Raw genomic sequence first — 24,618 nt, 5'->3', positions numbered from 1 at the left:
TACTTATTGATAAACAGTTTGTTGACCTTTGACTTACTTGGGTAGTTAAGGAGGACCCATGATTTCTTTGTTGTTTAGTAGTTGAGCTCAATAGTTCTGTAGCCATGAGAAAATATTCTATTTTCAAGGGTGTTGTGTAAGGATAAAGTGAATCTGTGATATCATTTATAAGGTTGGGAAGATTTTCCTCTAAGTTCCAAACAAGGGAGTCATTAGAAGACGTATGGAAAATTCTGTAAATTTGTATAGTTTCTGTGTCGCACCAAACACATAAGTTTACTGAAATTAGTATAGTAAGTAGAATATTTTTAAGCCAGCCTGTAAGCAGAAAAATTGAGTCATTAGAACAATGGTAAAACGTTTGCATGGCTGAAAAAATGCAGCAAAGTATATTATATGGCAAAGGACAGGAGTTTTTACTATTCAGTGCATCGATTAGAAAGGAGCTTATGCTGAAAAAACCCAGAACAAAAAAGAATATCTTTTCTACACAAACTCTAACTTTACCCTCGCAACGATTGTTATAAAATGTGAGCAGTATCAAAATTAGCTGAGCGACGTTTCCCACTGCAATAACAATTATAAGAAACACACAAAGAGCGAAACCATATTCAGTATCCTCAGGTGTATCACTCTTGAGAGCAATGAAAAATCGTAGACCAAGAATAACACACATCATGAGAACGAATAAAAAGGACGCCAACATATATAAGCAGCATTTTCTTCTGTTGTGTTCGCCTGTAAAAAAAAATGCCGAAAAAATTGTTAAAAACAAATTAAAATGTTTTAAAAATGTTAGAAATCTTTGTAATTTATCATTTTATACAATTCCCCTTTTATAAAATGCTTCAAAATTATTGTTTGATTTTGTAAATTTTGGGAATCAGTTTAGGTGGTGAGAAGTACTACTCCAGAGAGAGAGAGAGAGAGAGAGAGAGAGAGAGAGAGAGAGAGAGAGAGAGAGAGAGAGAGAGAGAGAGAGAGAGAGAGAGAGAGAGAGAGAGAGAGAGAGAGATTCTATAATTATTTCATTATTGTCAAACCTCCTGCATTCGGCCCAGGTACTTCGCTTGCTGACAATGGGCTAACGGGTTGGTCAAGAAGACGACGTGTTTCATCAGTCTCTCTTTCGTCACGTAATCTGTTGCTGTTCCTGGTTCTCTGAGTCTGTTTAGTAAAATAGAGTAATTTATATTCCAAAAAAATGTCTCGGAGACTTATCTCTTTTTAACAATTACTGCAATATGATTTATTTATTTAGGTTTTGCCCTTAATTCTTAATTGACAATAATAAAGGGTGACTACACGAATTTTCATGTAAAATGGGACCTGACAGCAATTAAAACCTGAATTTATGACACAAAACCAAAAATTTCTATTAAACCGTAAGTTCAAAATAAAATTGAAATATATAAAAATTATTAAATGTGATGCAATTGAAATAAATTTTCGAAAAATATATTTTTTCTTTTGGTGCGGGGAAAACCTTGATCAAATATTTACAGTTTTATTCTCGTCAACACACTTATCGGCTTGAAAAATAAACAAGAATTTTTTTATATCCAACCTTTTAGAATCTTATAATATTAATTCATTGCTGTTTAAAATTTAAATTGTAGAACAACAAAATATTTCTTCGTTGATAAGGAAAGAAGTAAGCTTACTGTTGACGTACTCATGGCTTGCGTTCTACAAAAAAAAAATATACAGAAATTAAGTCTATTAGACAAAGAGACGCCAAAGAATACAAAGGATACATTTTACATGTATAGTATCAAAGTTGAAATAATAATTTTTAACGAGAAAAAAAATATATTTTTCATCGTTAAGCAAGAACACATACTATTACTTATCGAGACAATGATCCAAAAATTGTAACTCAATGGCAATAAAAAAGACATACCAATAGAAAGAAATATGAAATTGCAGATTCAGAAAATGAATTATCGAATGTAATTAATGAATTTTAATTCAAAAGTTCATCTCACCTTCCGATATCACTAGTCTGCTTATACAAATAAGAGGTGTACTACAAAATTCTCCGATCTGAAAAAAGGAAGGACAATTGATGTGATTTTGTATTTTTTTAGATTTAGTAACAATATAGCTTGAACATACCCTTTTTTTTATCAGTGATATATTTTTTGGATATAAAATGTGAAAAGATAATTGATGTTGACATTTATTTGAGTATTAAGTATCAACGTTAAATACATAACAAGAGGCCCATAGGTCACATCGCTCACCTACGCACTGTGGCTATGAAAACAAGAGGCCCATGGGCCACGGCGCTCATATGAGCACATCGGATAGGAAAAAGTACATATCAGGTCAGAACTGAAAGAATACTAGGGGGGGGGGGGGCTTGAATTTTTACCCCCAAGGGATCATGATTTGAACGAACTAGAATCTACACTACCTGAGGATGATTCCATATAAATATGACCAATCATGGCTTTCTTGTTCTTGAAAGAAGATTTTAAAAGATTTTTCCTATACATTCCTATGTATAACTTTGGTCGTTCATTGTGGCCCAACCCAATCTCCGGGGGTCATAATTTGAACAAACGTGAATTAATACTACCTGGAGATGCTTCCATATAAGTATGACTAAACATGTCTTTGTTGTTCTTGAGGAGAATATTTTCAAAGATTTTTTCCAATATATTCTTATGTTAAACTTTGGTCGTCATTGTGGCCCCTCCAACCCCCGGGGGCATGATTTGAAACAAGCTGCAGATCTGTAGCTCGCTGGTTTGAAAAAAAAGATGGACGACCAGAGAGCTACAGTGCCAAACAAAGCAAAAACTGTACATTTATTGCGCAAGAAAAGTTGCGTTAGGTTCTGGATTATTTTCTCCGAATTCTTACCTCAATTGCCAAAATTATAACTAAATTCCTTACTCCTCTATGAAGAACTATCGTAGTTGACATTTTCACGAAGCGCTTTGGACCGAATGATATTAAAACAAAAATGGCAGTAAATATGGGCGATATTTTTGATGGCGTCAATTTAGGGCCAGGAGGGCTATAAACAACAGGTATAAGGAAGTTTTGTTGTGGAAACAGTAAAAGAAATTTGTTAGGAACACACGGTTAGAAATATTTTGAGCCGAAAGTTTAAAAAACATGGAGAAATAAATCGACAAACAGCGGACTCCTTTGTGCGCAATAAATAAAACTTTTTTTCAATGGGTGGCAGTGTAGCTCTCCAGTCTGTCAATTTTTTTTGGAGAACTACAGTTCTGCAGCTAGATTTGAAAAAAATTGAATCTACACTACCTGATAATGCTTCTACATAAATATGAACAATCATGACCTTGTTGTTCTTGAGAAGATTTTTAAACATTTTTCCTATTCATTCCTATGTAAAACTCTTGTCGTCTATTGTGGCCCCACACAACCCCCAAGGGTCATGATTTGAACAAATTTGAAACTACACTAGCTGATGATGCTTCCGTATAAATATGATCAATCATGACTTCATTGTTTTGAAAAGATTTTTAAAGATTTTTCCTGTATATTCCTATGTAAACTTTTGGTCTTCCACTGCGGCCCAACCCAGTCCCTGGGGGTCATGATTTGAACAAACTTGAATTTACACTACCTGGGGATGCTTCTATATAAGTATAACAAATCATGCCTTTGATGTTCTTGAGAATAAGATTTTTCCTATATATTCCCATGTAAAATATTGGTCGTCCATCGGGCCCCATCTAACCCCCGGGGGTCATGATTTGAACAAACTTGAATCTACACTTGATGTTTCTATATTAATATGATCAATCATGGCTTTGGTGTTCTTGAGAAGATTTTTAAAGAATTTTTCTATATATTCCTATGTAAAAAAAATCACAGGATGAAAAGCCAGGTTTCCCAAATTTGGAAACCCGATGGAAACATATGGGAATCGTGACATCAGTAGTTTCCATATAGTTTCCATTTTATGGAAACCACATAGTGGTTTCCACATAGATTCCCAACATGGAAACAATCAACCTGTGGTTTCCCGTAAGTTTCCCAAGATAGGAAACCATGGAAACATGCCTCAGTGGTTTCCATGCAGATTCCCGACATGGAAACAATCAACCTGTGGTTTCCTGTAAGTTTCCCAAGATAGGAAACCATGGAAACATGCCTCAGTGGTTTCCATATAGTTTCCCGACATGGAAGCCATCAGTCTGTAGTTTCTCCCATGTTTCCCAGGTAGGGAAACTTTGAAATTATATCTCATACTAATTTCCAACTACATGTACTTTCTATTTTGCAAAAAGTTAAATATTTTCTGAAGATACCACATTTTTTCCCGATTATAGATTTTTTTCAAACGAGTACACATACTGTATCAAAAGAATTAAATCGGTCTCTTTAAACAGTTAAAATCATAACTTAAATTGTATTTCTATGTGATAAAATTTAATATTTCATGACCGTGAACGCAAATTAATTTTAAATTGGATTTATCACATTAGTCGTGGTGAACTCCTGTAGAATGCGTGAATTGAAATAAAGAAAAGTGCAGTTATATAGAAATCAATCCTAAAGAGAGAAATTGCGATTACTGATTAAAAATAGTTACATAGAAATAAATATAAACTGGTCAGAAAAAAATCATTCATCGAGTGAGGTGGGGGGACTGAGTATTATAATGCTAGTAATTTGCTATAGTAAATATTGTTTAAGATAATTTTTTGTTAGTTTTCTTATTTATTTATTTATTTATTTATTTTTTGTCATCCCCCCTCCCCCAAAAAGCATATTTGAAAACGTTGGTACGGCCTGTGTAACTACGGGCAACTGTCCTCACGTGCCACATCAGGTGGAGACACGTGCCGCGAAGACACCTGGGGACAGGAGACACCTGTCACTGTGTATTTTTTGTATATTCTATGTGATTTGAGAGGGTTTTCTACCTACAGGAAACAATGGGCTGGTGTCAATCATGTACACAACAGTCTCTGCAGACTTGTATAAAATTAAGATGATGATTTGTGTTTTTTATAATCATTAAAAATTATTGTATAGTAATCGTAAGTTATACAAGAGAACATAATTTAGTCATAAAATAACCTACATCTATTCTAAGAAGTTCAATGAAAGAACAAACTATTTAGAATTTCGATTTCAATGTTTATTACTGATTTGAAATAAAACTATAATCCTGTTGGAAAATTAAATAATTTTCTATAGGCATAGAATAAATATAAATCGTGTATAATTATATTAAATCATAATCACTTTATAGATCAATGACATTAATGTAATGATGTAATACGGTATTTAATAGTCTTGATGTTTTGTGTTAAATTTGTAATCCAACTACAAAGACATCTGTAAAATAATGTTTAAAATATTCATATAAAAAACGTTTTTTTTTTTTTTTTTTTTTTTCTTTTTTACTTCTTTTGAATTTAAATTTGTTCGCAGATCCCTGTGTGGTAAACGTCTGTACGTAACTACAAAGGTCCTAAATGCACATGTATATTTAACAAAACCATGCATCCCCCCCCCCCCCAAAGACCATTGCTCTACATGTAACTAAAGAAGAATCTATAAAATTATACATTATTTTGTTTTCCTCAAGAACAACGGCTTTTGATGTATAGTGCATGCTAAGGCAATCTATCAAAAGAATTAAGTGTGTAATTATATTACTGTGCATTTTTTGTTGATGACATTATATAAAGAAGTGAAGGTTTTCAATACAACTATAGATTTCTTTATGTACGTTGTCCCTTACTTTATTTCTATTCTACACATGCTGTAAATTACTCTTTTAAAGAAATAATTATTAATTCGTGTTCTTAAATTTGACGAAACTCAAAATACAGGCCTGTAGGAAAGTAATTTCCGTTTGCGTAATAAACTTACCGGGAATTTTTTTTTACAAGAATACCTTACCAAATTTCCTTATTACGAAAAAAAAGTATATAAGAGATACAGGGCGGGACCAGCTAAAGCTGTGTGCATAAACTCACAACCATAGTCCATTCACATTAACGAGTATCTATAGACAGTAGATGACATTTGACACAATCTTTCCAATGACATCACTTATACCCGTCACGACTAAAATACTGAATTAATTGCTATTAATAATTAAAAACGCTTTTAGTAGAAAGAATCAGCCTGAGTGAGGTATGGTAGAATAGGATACACTTGTGAAAATTAAGTTAGAATACCATCAGATCTGATTTTTTTTTGTTTTGATTAAAAAAACTCAATGAACTCCCTCCTTTTTTTGGTTTAGATTTTGAGCCTGCTATTGATATTATTACTGGTGGAGGTGATTACTGTACATTTTTCTATTTGCTATATCGTACTTGAAAAATATTGGCCTTTAAATAAATAAATTTCCCACATCATTTTAACATGTAATATTGTTTAATGTATTAGAATGTCAAAAAGCTTTTTTAAGGAGAGTTATCACAAGGTGGAACAAAACTAATATCTAATCAAAGGCAGGAAAAATTAACAGTATATTAATTTTTAAAACATGTTAAACACCGAATTTTTCAATCATCACTTTTAAAAATAGTAAAAAAAAAATACTTTTCTTCAATATTGTAGCTCCTTTTCATGCCTTTTAGGATTCAAGTGGAAAGTTCACAATTTCAAAAATGTACCTTTATTTAGGTTTAACATCGTTTTGATGTGACATTATACATTCATAATTACAACCGTTAAACATGTTAAAAGTGTGGGGGGGGGGGGGGCATATACTTTCAGCTAAGACGGCCACTACCATGCAATAACCAAGCCCCGAAACCCCCATCCTAAAAGCATATAATTTGAGGTGTTAAAAATCTTTTTTCTCTAAGTGGTACACGCATATTTTTTTTAAAAAACGCTTTCAAAATCTAAGTATACTAGGCCTACACATCGTATCGGCAAAAATATTTAGGAGCCGCCCTTTTATTCCATGAACAGGGAAAAACTTCATTAAATTTTAATATAAGATTTCATAATCATACTTAATCATAATGAACCATGTAAACGTACAAACAGTTTTTGTTTCCCATCCTGCATCGCTCTGCAGGCGCTTTATTTCATTGGTCAATTTCCCGAGGCGCCATTTTTGGAGGATCGAGAAGGACTACGAAGAAGGTGTAAGCAGCTGGTAAATGTGAAAAGTTAATGATGTTTTCACCACCCAATGTCTTTGAGACTGTGATAAATGCAATGAACAACAACCAAGGATTAGTGTACGTATATTTTTGTTAATTTTTTACGGTAAATAATTGTAATATTTGGCAACAACAAATCTTCACTATCGGAGACAACTTTTGTTCTGACGCCATTTTGAAAAGTTGAATATCTAAAATTCTTAGTCTTTAGTACATATATTGCAAGAAATAAAAGGGAAATTTGAGTGATATAACATACTTAATTTACTTCAATGCAATAGATAGACAATGTAGGCCCCAAATCATCGTACATGTGTTCCATGCTGTATGTTGTACAATGGCGACTTTTCGCCTTTTAATAGAATGAATGCTCAATTTAATAGTTCTCTCTCTGTGTATAAATGAGTTCTTTCAAAGCGGAATTTTTTTTTATCCCCTCTATTTATTCGGATGATAATATCTATACCGAGCACGGTTTCGTAGTTAAATACATACTACAGTACATCCGGTTTGAATTCATGTGTCATGTGTTCTCGGATAGCCAACTGTTTTGATTTTTTGGAACTTATGACAAGGTATAACCGTATAAATGAGATATTTTTATTTCAAAACTATGAAAAAGCATCATTATTTTACAAAAAGGGTCTTCAATCGCAACTATCCGATTATTCATGAAGGATATCATTATCAGAACAGTTGAAATAGATTGCAGCTTAGCATAACCCTTAATCATACACATGGGGATGATATGGAGGAAAACATACATTAAAAAAGTGGATATAGGCGAAAGCCTTTCCCTTTGCTGAAGATAATAGGTTTGTATATTGAAATAGTTTACTGACAAAAGAAAAATTTTCTAATGTCTGACCTGCTGAGATGAAGATGTTAAAAAAGAAAAGCCTACATAGTGAATTAATATTGATAGTATATCAAGTAATGCAAATGAATCATCAGCTTGAATTATCAGTTATTTCACAATTATTGACCGGTGTAGGCCAACATGAAGTTTTAAGGACCTATGTCAAGTGATATTGACCCACGGCATAGAAAGAAAATAGAAACCAAGCATGAGAGGTCTGTCAATATCACTTGACATGGCTCCCTATATAAACCAAAATTTGACTAATACAATGACGGTGCGACTGTTATGGCGAGCGCAGATATATATTTTGTTATAATTTAGATCGGGCTCATCAAACTGCACGTGACATTTGGTTCGTCTAGATTCTGATGTCACATGACGTTGTATGTAAGTAACATTTCAAAAAAGAAGCCTGAGCAGTGCTGAAAGTAAATGAAGAACATTTTGTTTATTATTTATCTTCAATGTTTATCCATTAAATCAGGGCATGTTTACTTTTAGTTGAACTTCTGCTGCTATTCTCACGAGAACGTAGCTTTAACAAGTGATGCATTGTGGATCCAAATTACTGCATCAAAAAATATTATCGAATGAATGTGCAGTAGTCCAAATTTTCTCTTCGCACAGGCGTTGCTTTAAGAGCTTGCAGTAACGAGCGTCGCTTGACTGTGACCTATATGCAAAAAAATAGCTTTTTTGAATTTTGTTGCGCCGGACGCAATAATCACGCATAGTGTTGGACAAATGCATCTTGTTTACATCTGAAAAAGGTGATTTATAAGATTCCTACTTTATTTTTTAATCTGACAGTGTGTGTTTTCCATTCAATACATTTGATATAGAATGTTGATCAAACGTTCAGGTTATAATAATAATTCCAACTATCATGGGAGTATTTTGGTGATTTCATGAGTTTAAATTTCAGCAGGTTTAACTTCACATTCAGGGTGTATACAGAGTATCTTCTATGTGACGTAAAGGTGATACATCTGCCTTATCTGTTTAAATCTGCAGTATTTGGGATATATTTTTTTGCTGGATTACAGCTGAAAAGCAAATAGGTTTTTCATAAAAGAAGCATCAGTTTAGGAAACAACTGACCCTACTAAGGGGTTTTAACACAGAATGATCAAATATCATGATGATAAGGCTTTTGGGTTTTTTAATATCATTTTTTTTATAACTTGAATTTATTTTGATTTAATAGTTTGTAAATATATTTTTGATTAACAAAAAAAGTCAAAATTAACAAATTGAAAATTTGATGAACAATTCATGTTTTAAGAAGGGGTACATTGGCCACTCTTGTTGCCTAGAGGAGATGCATCCAATTTCAATATTGCATGTTGAGCTATACCCGGTGATTTATCAGTTTTAAGTGAATTTGTTTAAGACAGAAACCTATAAAATAAGCATTTCAGACCAGAACGGGGCTTCAACTGGATGTACGGCATGTTGTGACAGTGACAACATAGAGATTCCCTTAAGATTGTGGTGTGTTTTGTTTCTTTTTTGTGTTCAGTTTGTTATATTTGAGTTTTTATATATTTTAGAGGCATTCATCAGTGTCATTACTAATGACAAACAGGAGAAACGGAGACAGAAGATGGAAAGACTGATCTTCACAGACAGCAGTCAAAACAAAGCAAAAGAAAGCATTCAGTAAGTCTAATTTACTAAAATCCTATATGAAAAAGTGATCTCTTGGGATTTATATTTAAATTAATTTGCCTACATTTCAAAGATATTTGTTAATTTACAGTCTTCTTTCATCATGTATAGCAGGGTTGTAGAGGAATTAAATATTCTTTGAAATTTATGATATTTTGTGTCAATGGGTATTTCTACAAAACTAAAGTCACATAGTTGATTATTATTGATACTTGTACAGATATGTTTTTAAAAAGTCTGTATGATTAACTATGCGTTTTTTCCCTCAGAAACTGGAAATAAGATAGAAAGCCGTGGAACGAGTCATGGACCCCAACATCTAAAAAGAACTTGACGGAGTGCATTCGGTTGGACAAAACTTCATCCGAGAAGACTGATGACAAAGACTCAACAAAGAGGGTCAGGCTCCTATTTTCCTGGGAATCAACCAGACCGTGCAAGGGAAAAGAGGCACTGGGCAAGGCATATAGACACAAGGTCCTGAAGACCGAATCTGCCAGACGCCAGTTGGTATTTGTAAGGAATGGTAGAGAGGACACAACAACACCTCCTCCTGAGAAGTGTCCTAGTTGGGCCATTTCCAGGGACTACTCCTCATAGAGGTAATTAATTTTCTCAGATACTTATTTATTTTTACCTTTCTTAGTATTGTGTAAAACTTTTATAAATTCATTTAACTTCCCCTTTTAAGTGAACAAAAAGATCAATACCATTTGAAAAAAAATATTAAGGATGTGTTATTTTTTGCTTGCAAATACTAAAGTCTGATTATATTGAACCATTTTCTATGGCCTTCTTGTGATAAGTTTTATGATAGTGTATTGTCTCCTTGTCTTACCAATTGTGTACTATCATTATAAGAAAAGCTGCAACATCAAACAAAATTAGGGTAAAATAGACAATGTGACCCCTTTTTGGAAATTATTCCTGTACATCCTTAAATAATTTGTGGATCACATCTTATCTTTGAATCTGAGAGAATCTGTTTTAGGAAATTTAATGTATTATGTTTTTATAATAACTCACAACCTTATGACCAGAAAACTTGTTTTTTTTTATGGAGATAAGAATTACTGTACAATCATTTTAATTCATGGGGGTCAATGTTTGTGGATTAGTAAAATATTACTTCAGCTAAATTTTAACTTTTTTTTTTATTCCTTGTAGGTCAAACGAGGTTTCAGCTATCAAGAGGATACAAGAAAAAGAACTTTTTAATTCTGTGGTTGTGTATTTCCAGATGTAAATATTGATAGTTGTTTTGGTTTTTTTTATAAGGTACATGTAATCAACAGTTCAGGGTATATAGTTTTTGCACTGTTGGTCTGTCTGCAAAAATGTAAACCAGGCCTAAAGCTTTTGAGTGCATGGGGCGACTGCTTTCACATTTCACAGATGTATTCCAAGATTTACATACAGATGCAATGTTGATGTTTTGACATATCTTTAAAAATTGTGATGCTTTTTCATAGATTTATTTTTTTATAATACTGCAGTAACTTAATTGAGTCCCTGATTGTCAAACGTCACTAATTTGGTTTTCAGTATAAAATATTTTATTTTTTTTTATAATAGTAACTAAAAGCAAGCCATGATTTTTTTTTTTGTGTTGTACATATACAATGTTGATGCTTTGACATATTTTTAAAATTTGTTATACTTTTCATAGATTTATTTTGTTTACATAATACTTAAATAACTGAATTGAGTAACTTTAATTTTTCTTTGTTGTGAATTTGAATAGATAGTATTATTAATATAATTTCTGAGAATACAAATGTCATCTTATTTGAAATTTGTTTTGTTGTTTACTATATCCTCAAGGTTCACTCATCAATATTCAATAACAAATGTAACCCCACCTGAGAAACTTGAAGATTCTCATAAGCTAATTCCAGTATGAGAATTTTAAAGAAAATTAAACAAGAAAAAAAAATAATTATTCCAATAAATCCATTTAGATTCCATCAAGGAAAACCCCAAGATTCCTGATAAGTTTCCATGATACGGAAACTACTACCTTTCAATTCCCTCAGGTTTCCAACCTATGGAAACTCAAGGTTTACTATATGAATCCAAGCAGTTTCCTATTCATGGAATCTTTAAGATTCCCGACTAGTTTCCCATCCACGGAAACTACTACGCTCCGATTCCATAAGGTATCCCGAGGCACGGAAGCCAGTGGAATCTTCAGGTTTCCTTATGGTATCCAAGTGGTTTCCAAAACATGGAATCCTTGAGATTCCCGACTAGTTTCCCATCCACGGAAACACCCTACGCTCCGATTCCATTAGGTATCCCGAGACACGGAAACCAGAGGAATCTTTAAGATTCCCGTACGGGAAACTTACGGAATCAAGGGAAACCTCGCGATTCCACTGGATTCCAAGCCTCGGGAAACCTAATGGAATCGGAGCGTAGGGTGTTTCCGTTGCACGGAATCAAGGGGAATAACCCAGTATCCCGCACGGAAACCACAAGGAAACATAATGTAATCTTGAGGTTTCCATATGGTGTCCATAAGGTTTCCCACAATGGGAAACTGGTTTTTTCACCTAGTGAATGGTCGTCCATTGTGGCCCCACCCAACCCACAGGGGTCATGATTTGAACAAACCTGAATTTACACTGTCTGGGGATGGTTCTTGAGAAGAAGATTTTTAAAGTTTTATTCTATGTATTCCTATGTAAAACTATGGTCGTCCATTGTGGCCCCACTTAATCCCTGGGAGTCATGATTTGAACAAACCTGAATTTACACTACCTGGGATTGCTTCCATAAAAGTTTGACTAAACATGTCTTTGTTGTTCTTGAGAAGAAGATTTTTATAGATTTTCCTATATACCAGTATTCCTACGTAAAACTTTGGTCGTCCATTGTGGCCCCACCTAACGACCGGGGGTCATGATTTGAACAAACTTGAATTAACACTACTTTGGGATGCTTCCATAAAAGTATGACTAATCATATCTTTGTTGTTCTTGAAAGAAGATTTTTAAAACTTTGATCGTCCATTGTGGCCCCACCTAACCTCCGGGGGTCATGATTTGAACAAACTTTACCTGGGGATGGTTCCATATAATATGATCAATCATGACTTTGTTGTACTTGAGAATAAGATTTTTAAAAGATTTTTCCTAAACATTCCTATGTAAAATTTTGATCGTACATCGTTGCCCCACCCAACCTCCGGGGGGTCTTGATTTGAACAAACGTGAATCTACACTACCTGAGGATGCTTCTACTTTAATTTCATCTTTCCCTAGCCAGTGGTTCTTGAGAAGAGTTTTAAAACATGCCACCAAATTTCACTTTTTTCTTAATTATCTTCCCTTGAATAAGATCGTGGTCTTTTTTGAACAAATTTGAATCCCCTTTACCCAAGGATGATTTGTGGCAAGTTTGGTTGAAATTGGGGAAGAGGTTCTGGAGAAGAAGTCGAAAATGTGAAAAGTTTACAGATGAACAGACAGACGGACTACAGACAAATTGTAATCAGAATAGCTCACCTGAGCTTAAAGCTCAGATGCGCTTAAATACAATTTAGTAATTTTATAATCATAGTACAGATACTTTAATTAAAACTGAACACCGTTCATTAATAAGCACCGTCACACAGGTATATAAACCCTTTAATTTCATTATACCCAATTGCAAACTTGAAACTCGTTTGATGCAGTATTCTTTTCGTTGGCTTAGAGTTTGTGCATTTATTCTTTGTTTTAGTGCATTTTCTGTTTGATTAAAGTGCATCGACTTGTATATTTGATGTTGCTTTTTTCCTGGCATGAAAAAAGTGCGTAAATTTGATAATTTCATCGGAAAGTACTTACACAGCAACGTAAGATGTACGTCCGCACAGGTAGAACTTTAAACTGTTAAGAGGTCTGCAACTTATATAAGGGTTGTAGGGATAGCTAAAAGGAAAGCGAAAAATGGCGGAAATGTCTTTTATGAATTTTACATATTTTAGAATCTACTTTAAGTCCAGTATATATTTCTTTATTACTGAAGTAAAGAGCGACAAACATTAAATAAAATATATCAAACATTTTTGCCATCTCACTTCTAGATCACTTTGATCTTGGTAGTTTATTGTCTATAGCCATGGTTGTATATACGTAGGATCACAAAGAAAAGTTTACTGTTTTTAAAGTTGTTAAAATTTTTTAAAGATAAGTTTAAGATCCCTTTTATGATCGAGGATTAAGAACTAGCCTTGCAGAATATCGATAACTTTAGAAACGACTTTGAACTGATATAAAAATAATGATTCTATATCTAAAATAACAAGCTCTTATACATAAAAAAGATCAGGTAAATGAATTAAGAGTAACCCTAACAAAAAAAATTCTGTAGTAAACTATAGTTAACTTTAGTATCAAAGTAAAAATTCTGGAACTTTAATTTGATTCACTATAGTGAAAACTTGAGAACTTTGATTAACTATAGTGAAAACTTTCTTTAACTAAAGTTAAAACTTTTGAACTTTGATTTACTTAAGTAAAAGCTTTGTACTAAATTTAGCAAAGTGAAAACTTTGGAATATTGATTTACTATGGTGAAAACTTTGGAACTTTGATTGACTAAATAGTTAACAATTTTAAATTTTGATTAAGTATAGATAAGCCTATGGAATTAGGTTTTAGAGTCCGACTATTGACATTTTATGATATTTCATGGCCAAACTTAATAATAGCTTTAGAATTTTTTTTTATAATCCAAACACTTCCACTAAAAATAATGTGCAAGAAACAAATTTTGATTTAAGGTTGTCTCTAACGTCGTTACGTAAGCAACATTTATTTAAATGTATTACATTAATGCAAATATAATGTAAGTATATTTTATGGAGAGAAAAAATAATATACAAATTAAAAACATGGCAGCGGAGACGAGAAGCAGCTGAACTGAGCGCGTACGTATTGAATCAGAAACACATGGTGTATTTGACCAGATGAAATATATTTCAAGCTCTAATTTAATAAAAGCAAGGCACTGACATTAAGAGATACTTATATTATCTTTACTATGGCCCAAAAGGGGATTTTCAAACACGTGACAGTTTTGATCTGAACAAGAAAAGTGTTTTATACTGGAGAAGAGCACTGCTGATTAGATACTATTTAGACTTACGAGATAATGTGAATGTGAATGTTGAATGGTCCGACTTTTATAAGAAACACTCGACAATATCTCTGAAAGATGAGAAGGACCCGTTCCAAGAAAAAATACCACACCCGGCGCTAGCTAAAACTATTGTCCAAATTAAGACAAAAGAGGTGAAAATGATTACGATTTCATTGCACTATACTACTAATCGGTATTTAGTACAGAGTAATTTGTGCCAAAAATGGCTACAGAAAGAATTCGAGCAAATTCGGAACACCATTGATAATGCCCAACCTTGATGATAGTTTGTCCCATAAACCAGTCATAGATGAAAGTAAAAATACGGCAGAACTAAATGAGAGTCAATCCACAATTCTGGAAGATAGCCCATCTTCAAATCTTAATGACAGTCAGTCCACAATTCTAGACGAAAGTGAGACGGTACTGAAAGGACTCAATCAGGTAGTCAGTGATGTAGAACCAGAGGCTGATGTTTTAAAAGAAGAAACGAGAAACGAATAACAATCCAAAAAACACAAATGAAAAACAACAGCCAATCATGTCAGTAGTATGAAAATGAAGATAGTCGAATGTCATGTGCAATGCAATGAAAAAAGTAATGCACTAACAGAGATTGTTCAGAATCAGAATCCAATCTTGAAAAGATTAAAAAGTTAATGAAAGAGAGCTGAAGCTGGAAAAAATATTAAATCAAAACAACGCTACAACTGAAAAGTTAAGCAGAGGATACAAGATACCTAAAAGTGAACACTTTAGAAAACAACCTTGATGAGGCAGCAAAATTAACAGCACAGAAAACTTCACAGGCAAAGGAAAGTACGAGGGAAATAAAAGGTCAGAAAGACACAGTAAAGGTTCATAATGTTTCCTGTGATGATGAGAATAGTTACGATCTCGACCACTCTATTCTAAAGAGGCAGAATCAGGTATCTCTGTCACAACCCATCGAGAAGGCTAATCAAGAAAATGATATTTGGATAGTGGGAAGTTCAATTGTACGAGATTTTAAACCAAACCTACAAATACAGGAATACCAAAGTTACAACCCTCAGAGATAAAACAATTTATGGCGCAATGAAATTCTTAGAGGAGAAAAAAGTGAAAGCTCAAGTGATCACATTTCAGATTGGATCCAATGATCTTGAATATTAAGATCCAGATGATGTTATTCAAGATTTTGAAGACTTGATACTGAAGACACACCACCATCTACCGGAGAGTGAGATAGTTGTAAATGAAATATTACCAATATTTTATGGAAATCCAGCCCAGTCTAAGCTATATGAGTCAAAGTGAGAAAGGTTTGATACTATGTTGAAGAATCTGTGTGAAGAGAAGAGCTTAGGATATGTAAGCCATAGCAACATATCCAACATCCATTTATTCGATGGCATACATATAAATAGACACAGTGGAATTAGTCAATATGTGAAAAATATCAAGGGAGTTGTGAATCCTATAATATGTGTGAAAAATGAACAGGTGGTTAACACGTTCGAAAGAAACTACTCGACTACAGAACAGATTGGGAAGAGAACATCGGAAGACATTTATTTGCAGAATGATCGATCCTTTAACAGATTCCTACTATCGTGAATCAAACAGTATTACAAACAATATAAATGTGCGACTTTTAAGGTTAGCTTTGGGAATGGACTATGATTAATTCATAACTATGAGTTGTGCATGGGGCTCATATACTATTGTGAATCAAACAGTATTCCAAACAATATCAATGTGCGAAATTTAAGGTTTGCATTGGGTCTAAATAATTAATGAATCCACAGTACTACATAATTTTGTTAGATACACCAATGTTTCATGATTGTGCCATACTGTACTAAAGAATGTTTAAGATAAGTGATGTACATCCATAAAGGGATATAACTGAAATTAAAGATGTAACATCTTGAGAAAATAGACAATGGTTGAAACTAGACGAAACTTTTTTTAATTTTTCAAAAGATCTCTATGTGTGTGCTTGTTATATTCCACCTGTGAACTCTGTCTACTACAATGATGATATTTCTGAACTTGTAATTGAAGTAACAAAATTTTGTCAAAAAATATTTGCAATATTCTTATCCTTGGAGATTTAAATGCAAGAATTTAAGATCATAACGATTGTATTGTTAACGATAATTGCTTATCCACAAACCTGGAAGACCTACTACTAGATAACTATACTAACACGCAAAAGAAACGCAACAAGCAGTAATTTACCAATGTTTGATATTTTATCTTGTGATTTTCAAAAGGGAAAAAGTAATGCTAAATTCACTTTTCAGAACATCAGAGATTTGATAAAAATGTTAAATGTTGATCTGTTTACTTTAAAAAGTAAAATATGACTGTTAATTAAAACACCCCCCTTCCAGCCATTCAAGTAAAACGTGCAAGACTGCCCTAAACAACAATTGCAGCTTAATGTCTACGATACAATAGGTTCATTAATATCGAGATCTCAGCGAAGGAATTATTCTTTGACATTTTTAAATGCCTGTTATTCAGATAATTAGGTCGAATTTTCTCTAACTTAGAGCAGTGTAGTCACCCTTGGACTTCCGGTACAAGGACTGTCCTTAATACATGTGATACGTAAGACCCTGTTGAGGCGAAATGTAGTGAAATTTCGCATCAGCAACTCTCCGTCACCTTTACATTGAAATTTTCCAGCTAGAGCAATGGAAATGTGTACATAAGCCATTTTCAAGTAGCCTTAGCATTGTTTTGGGAAACGAAAGTAGAGTTTATTTTTTTGAAATATTACTGCATGACTTATGATGAACAGTAAAAAATCCTTCAAATTCAATAATATTGCCAACTGTTTTGTTAAACATGCAATTTTTGATTTCTGTTAAGCAGACTAAAACTTGACTTCCGGTTATGGTATGGAAATCGTTCAACCGTTAATTTACTAATGTTCACCAAATTGAAGATATTCATGATTTTAAGATACAAAACTTCTTAACTTTACATAATTATTTCCCCCTAAAATAGGGCGTTGCGTTTCTTTTGCGTGTCAGTATATAATGTTGATCATGATATTCCTAGATATTCAGTGGACAGATTCTTTAATGCTCAGGGTAGACAATTACTAGATTTTTACATTGCCTCCCACGTTCGTATTTTGAATGGTCGATTTGTTGGTGATTCTGTTGGTAAATTTACTTGTTACAAACCTAATGGGGCTAGTACTGTTGACAATTCTGTAGCCGATGTGGACCTTTTCAATAATATAATTTTTTTCAAGTATCTGATCCCACATATTTATCAGATCATGCACAAATATCTGTATATATTCAATGTAATAAGTCTAATAGGGAAATTATCTCTAGCTCAAGAGCTTTACAGTCTAATATTTTGAAATACTCTTATAAATGGGAAAATATTTCAAAATCTAAATTATCAGATGCTCATTCTGATCCAAAGGTATTAGAACAAATTTTATCCTATGACAATACAAATTATGAGCAAAATACAAAAGGTATAGATAAAGCTACAGAAGCACTGAATTCAATTTTACAAGACTTGGCAATGTAATCATGTAAAGTCATCAACTGTAAGAAAAAAAGGCTAAGAAAAAAACCACGGTTTGACAATCAGCTTAGGGATTTGAAAAAAAAAACTGTGTTAACGTTAGCGTTAGGAACTAAGATGAAAAATGAATCCTTTAATTAACTAGTGATTATTTTAATCACTGCAAATAATAATAATAATAATAATAATAAATAAATGAAAAAAATTGTAAAACAAAAAAGTACCGGTATTTCTTTTCAAAAAGAATTATATGACAAAGTATTGAAGTGGAAAGAAACAATCCCCAAGCAATACTGGGAAGTTCTTAATTCTTTTGAAAGAGATAAAAGCTCTAATAATACAGCAGGTATAAAGTTATAAACCATTGCAAGACACAATGTATAGGTAAAACAATAATAAAGATTTTCAGGAAAAGATTGAAGATCACGTAACTCAGTATAAATCTTTTTTAGAAGAAAATCTAATTGGTGACCAACCATTTACTATTACTGAAGTCAAGAAAGTAATTCATATGCTTAAAACTAATAAAAGTGCAGGACTGGATCTTATTCCAAATGAAATATTAAAGGTACTCGGACACAGATTTGAAGTCAATATTTTTTCTATAATATTACGACATATATATATAAATAGCATTTCACACAAAAATTAATTCAGAATCTTATTTCATTTGAAAGTTATTAAAACTTGAAATTTTTTGGCGGGTTTAATTGACACATCCTTGCACTTTCACAAATTTTAACCTTATTCTTAATCCTTAGGAAAAGTGGCAATCTTGTGGTGTATTAATGAGAAATATTAAAATTTCTCTCCAGAAAAATAGTTTTATTCCGAGTACAAATGTTAGAAAGCAAAACTCCCTCACAAGTATCGTGGTTCCTAACTAAGGGTTGCTTACAGAGTTTAGCAAATCGAGCACACTCGTGCTATGTACAAAGTTTTTGTAAACAGGGCTCGAGTTCTGTTATTGTTTATATTTAGAATTCACCGGGTGCGTTCAATCGTCACAGTCTGCTTACCACAACTGCACGGACTGACAATATACTGTGTGTTTGTTTTGCTTTCGAACATGTCTACTCTGAATTTTCTGGATTAAAGTATTAATATTTTTCATTTATACACAACGAGATTGCCACTTTTCCTAAGGATTAAGAATAAAATTAATTTGTGAAAATGCAAGGATGTGTCAATCAAACCCGCAAAAAATTTGAAATTTTAATATCTTTTGTATGGTATTAGATTTTTAATTAATTTTTGTGTGAAATGCTTTTAAAATATATAAGTCGTAATATTATAGAGAAAATAATAACTTCAAGTCTGTGTCCAAGTACCTTTAAAACATTGTTCAGTGGTTACTTGTAAATCTATAGTTAAACTATTTCACTTAATATTGAATACTGGAGAATACCCATCTGCATAGAGAAAATCATTCATTATTCTCATCTATAAATCTGGAGATGAGAATGACTTTATTAATTATAGAGGTATTTCACTGCAGAGCGTAATGGCAAAACTTTTTAGTGCTACACTTAATAAAAGATTTATGCTACATTATGATAAATTATTCTCAAAACAGCAATTTGGCTTTAGAACAGAACACACAACTACAGACAGCCTTTTTGTACTTTAAACTTTAATAATGAAATATATCGTTCGAAATAAGACAAAAATATATGCATGCTTTGTAGATCTGCACAAAGCATTTGACACAGTTTAGCATAAGGGCGTTTTATACAAATTAATGAACAGTCAAACTGGCCAAAATTCTTAAGTTCAAAAACAGTCATTCCAATTATTTTAAACTAGAAAGAGGGGCAAATCAAGGGGATAGTTTAAGTCCAACCTTATTTAACTGTTTTATTAATGACCTACATAACATTTTTGATCAGTCATGTGATCCACTCATACTCAAACATACACATGTATCTAGCTTAAGCTTTGCAGATGACCTTGTTCTGCTTTCAGAGTCACATAGTGGTTTACAGAACACACTAAACAAACTGCAGAATTATTGCTTAAACTGGCAATTATCTGTGAAACTACAAAAACAAATTTCACTTTTCAAAAAAACATAAACCTACGGAAGCCCATTTAGGACCTATCAAAAATATTTTTGAATTCGTTATAACGATTTTTAGAATTCGTTATAACAAATCAAATATGTTATAACAGATTCATTGAATTCGTTATAACGAAAATAAATTTGTTATAACAGATTTATTGAATTCGTTATAACGAATTAAATTTGTTATTACAGATTTATTGAATTCGTTATAACGAATTCAATCTGTTATTTCTGATTTGTTGAATTCATTATAACCAATTCAAGAATTTGTTAAACGAATTTTTGAATGTGGCGGATCAAATTAATATCACACTTAAACCTAACAGAAGTTAAGTACAGAGAGTTTGTGCAACGCATAAATGTTTTTTTTTTCTCTTAACCATTTTTCAAACAGATATAAAACACAATGCCATCCATATATTCAAAGTCAAAAAATTTAATAACTATTTTGCTATGCTCAGATAAATTTTAAAACTGAAAGTCTACATAAGTTCAACTTGCATTATGAAAACATAAACGTGTACACGACTGTGATATTTCGATAAACGATGTCCATTAAAACTCAAACGATGTGCATAGCATACTTTCTTTCGAAGAATAAGTAATGTAAGCATAGAGAATTTCAAGCAATTTTTCTTTCAGTTACATGTAATTGCCTTTTCTCTTACACGTTTTACATCACGCAAAAGATATGTAGAGGTAAAGGGATGGAACAAGCCTGTAGTAACCATATTTATGTCTCTGAAGCAACAGTTTCAACAGTGGGAAGGATGTAAGTATCACCCCCCCCCCACACACACACACACACAAAAATGTAACCGGTCCCATGTGACGCATTTACAGGTCTATGAAGAATGTTTTAGCTATGAAATGATGCAATCATGCATTATCAAAATATGGATAAGAGATTTTTGAAATTATCAGTTGTATTGAATTTATAATTTTATACCATAATAATCGATTCTTACTGCATTCATACTCACTGGCATTCAAGCTGAAACATGTATTATGATATTACACTTTTTGCATTTAGCACAACCATTCTCAAATAAGGTTTGCGAAAGCTAGACTAATTTTTCAAAAATCAATTTCTTTTACAACATATTACAAGGAAGAAGCCTATTGCTTTTTTAAATATAAATTACTGACATATTTCCACTCTGGATCATACTTATAAGGTATTATTATAGTATAGTTATAGTATAAAGGTAATATTTCAACATCATCCTCTTTTTCTTAGCAATTCCTTTTCAATTTCCATTTAGAGTACGTGATCATGCAATATTTCTTTGTCGATACATGATTTAATCTAGATTCAAAGATATTAAAAAGTAACAATTTTCATTTTACATTAGATTCCTTATTTGTCGCGAGTTTTTTTTTTTTTTTTTTTTTTTGCAAACTGGCTCTTTAACGTCAAATCGTGAGAATTATAATTTGTGAATGGACGGTTGATTAGCAGAATTTTCATAGATTTCAGCACCATCAAAATAAAAGAGAGAATTTTTTTTTCGCGAGGGATGCTTCTCGCGAAATTACGCGTAAATTAATTATTTGCATATAATTAGGAATCTACAGTAATAATACTGGTAATTTTTTTTAATCATTAAAACCTCTTTCATTCTGTTTCTCATTTACAGTAACACATTTATAAAAACAATTTACGTATATACCTTAACTTTTTGCATTGTATCCAATCGCAGTCATGTCCGTTTTCGGTACTACATTTTGATAAAATCGAGACGAGAATGATGAATAAAGACAGAACGTAGAAAAAATTTTCACCGTTAGGAAGTTAATTAAATTATTTCAGCCAATTTGTATCAAAGAAAGCTCGACTAATTCAATTTTTAAATACCCATGGACCCATCATAGTTGTTACACCATGACATTTATTGATAAATTCAATTATTGATATTTTTCAAAGCAACTATTTGAAGTCTAGCTTCAAACGAGATTCGCCATACGATTTTGGAATTTTTTTTTTCAAATGATAATTCAGTTTTTGAATACCATGGTAGAATCATCATAGTTGTTACACCGTGACATATATTGTTAAATTTGCCTTTGAAAACTTCAGATTATGTTTCTAAGGAGCTTGTAGACTTGACATAAAATATCAAATATATCTCAGGTTTATTCTATTGTACTTTGAATAAATAATATTAATTGTTATTATTTAGATTGAGATATTTTTATTAGATGAATGTTACTTTAAGAATTATGAAAAAAATGAGCATAAAATGTTCGCGGAGCTGTATATTTGACTATCAAGAGAAACTGCATATCACTTTTTGTTTTTTAATCTTTTTGACTTAACTTAAAGGTTTGATTCAAATTTAAAAGCTTAAGATTAATCATAATATTTATTTTTCGAAATAATATGCAAAAAGCAGGAGTATTCAGGCACGTAATTTCACAGTTAAACAATGAAATCAGTAGACATTTTGTTAAAATATTTACAGGTGATTCAAATGCACAATTTGTTTATATTGGAACATAAAGGGCTGTTTCACAGTTTAATTCTTTAGTGGTTTTGACTTTAAAAATCTTTTTTGAGCTTCATTTGCAGATAATGCCTAAAACGAGTTCTTTTTAAATGAACCTATTAAAGTATCACCGAGCTGATTTATTACGTAATTGATGCATGTTTATGTTTTTTATCATTGATCTATACCGACACGCAAAAGAAACGCAACACCCCACTTTAGGGGGAAATAATTATGTAAAGTGTAGAATTTTGTAACTTAGACTTATGAATATCTTCAATTTGGCAAACATCGGTAATTAAACAGATGAACGATTTGCAAACCATAACCGGAAGTCAAGTTTATGTCTGCTTAACAGAAATCAAAAATTGAATGTTTAACAAAACATTTGGCAATATTTTGGAGTTTTAAGAGTTTTTGACTGTTCATCATAAGAAATGCAGCAAAATTTCAAAAAATAAAAAACTCTCCTTTCGTTTCCCACGACGACGCTAAGGCTACTTGAAAATGGCTTATGTACGCGTTTCCAGTGCTCTAGCTGGGAAATTTCAATGTAAAGGTGATGGAGAATTGCTGAAGCGAAATTTCACTACATTACGCCACAACATGGTCTTATGGATCATATGTATTAAGGACAGTCCTTGTACCGGAAGTCCTAGGGTGGCTACACTGCTCTAAGTTAGAGAAAATTCGCCTAAATCATCTGAAAACGGGCATTTAAAAATGCCAAAGAATATTTCCTTCGCTCAGATCTCGATATTAATGAAGCTATTGTATCGTAGAAATTAAGCTGCAATTGTTGTTTAGGGCAGTCTTGCACGTTTTACTTGAATGGCTGTGGGGAGTGTTTGAACAGTCATATGTTACTTAATAAAGTTAAAAGATAAACATTTAACATTTTTATCAAATCTCTGATGTTCCGAAAAGTGGGTTTAGCCTTACTTTATTCGCTTTTGAAAATCATTAGATAAAAAAATCAAACATTTGTAGATTACTGCTTGATGCGTTTCTTTTGCGTGTCAGTATAATTTGAACTTCATGAGAATCGGTGATTTTATGCAACTTACCTCAGCTCTTTGATTTATTCTGCGTCGTAAATAAATCCTTTAACATCAAAAATAAAAAAAAAAAAAGGGTAAAAAAATTGAACATTAGAGGGAAATATCCTATAAAAGTACTTTATTTAACAAACACATCCCAAAATAAGATATTTACATATCTAAACTCGCATAGTCTTAAATATTGCATAATAAAATATGTACACATATAACGTTTACGTTTCAAAACCAAACTTTGATTAAAGGTTTGATAAGGAAATGTTTCTTTCGTCTTCAAATATCTTTCTAAAGAAATTCTTTAACTTACCATTAAAGGTAAAATTTAAGGAAAACCAAGGAAGACCTTTGAGACACTGACATTTAAAGATATGCATACAAACTAATAAAGCTCCTACTTGACACTTGTTAAAACATGTTCTAATGTTGGCGCAAAAATATAATAAAGTTGAATCAGCAATAGCAAAAATATCAATTAGATTTTAAACGAATAAAATAAAAAAAAGAGATTAATATAATTTTTGATGACAATTATTGAGAGGCAATCTTAGTTATATATTTTGTGTTAAGTAATTTTGATCGTTTGCTGCATGTTTTGTGACTTTAGAAAAAATAAATCGAAATAAAGCCCCCCCCCCCCCCCTCGCAGAAGGCTACATTATTGTAGATATATATG

At 32.2% G+C, this 24,618-nt stretch overlaps 1 long non-coding RNA gene across 1 annotated transcript; it reads right to left on the bottom strand.

Annotated features, from left to right (window-relative positions):
* Nucleotides 1-1,081: 1,081 nt before the first annotated feature.
* Nucleotides 1,082-24,310, bottom strand: LOC134235260 (uncharacterized). Its single transcript, XR_009985366.1, has 4 exons — nt 24,253-24,310; nt 1,989-2,046; nt 1,665-1,689; nt 1,082-1,167 (listed from the first exon to the last, which is right to left on the bottom strand). It is a non-coding gene; the product is annotated as an uncharacterized LOC134235260 (long non-coding RNA).
* Between the last annotated feature and the right edge of the window lie 308 nt (nt 24,311-24,618).

This window comes from Saccostrea cucullata, unplaced genomic scaffold (assembly GCF_032062105.1).
Source record: "Saccostrea cucullata isolate Sc308-1 unplaced genomic scaffold, CSIRO_AGI_Scuc_v1 ctg3279, whole genome shotgun sequence".
NCBI classification, from domain to species: Eukaryota; Metazoa; Mollusca; class Bivalvia; order Ostreida; family Ostreidae; genus Saccostrea; species Saccostrea cuccullata.
Note: the sequence above shows the minus strand (reverse complement) of the source record. Positions and strands in the feature narration are given on the sequence as shown.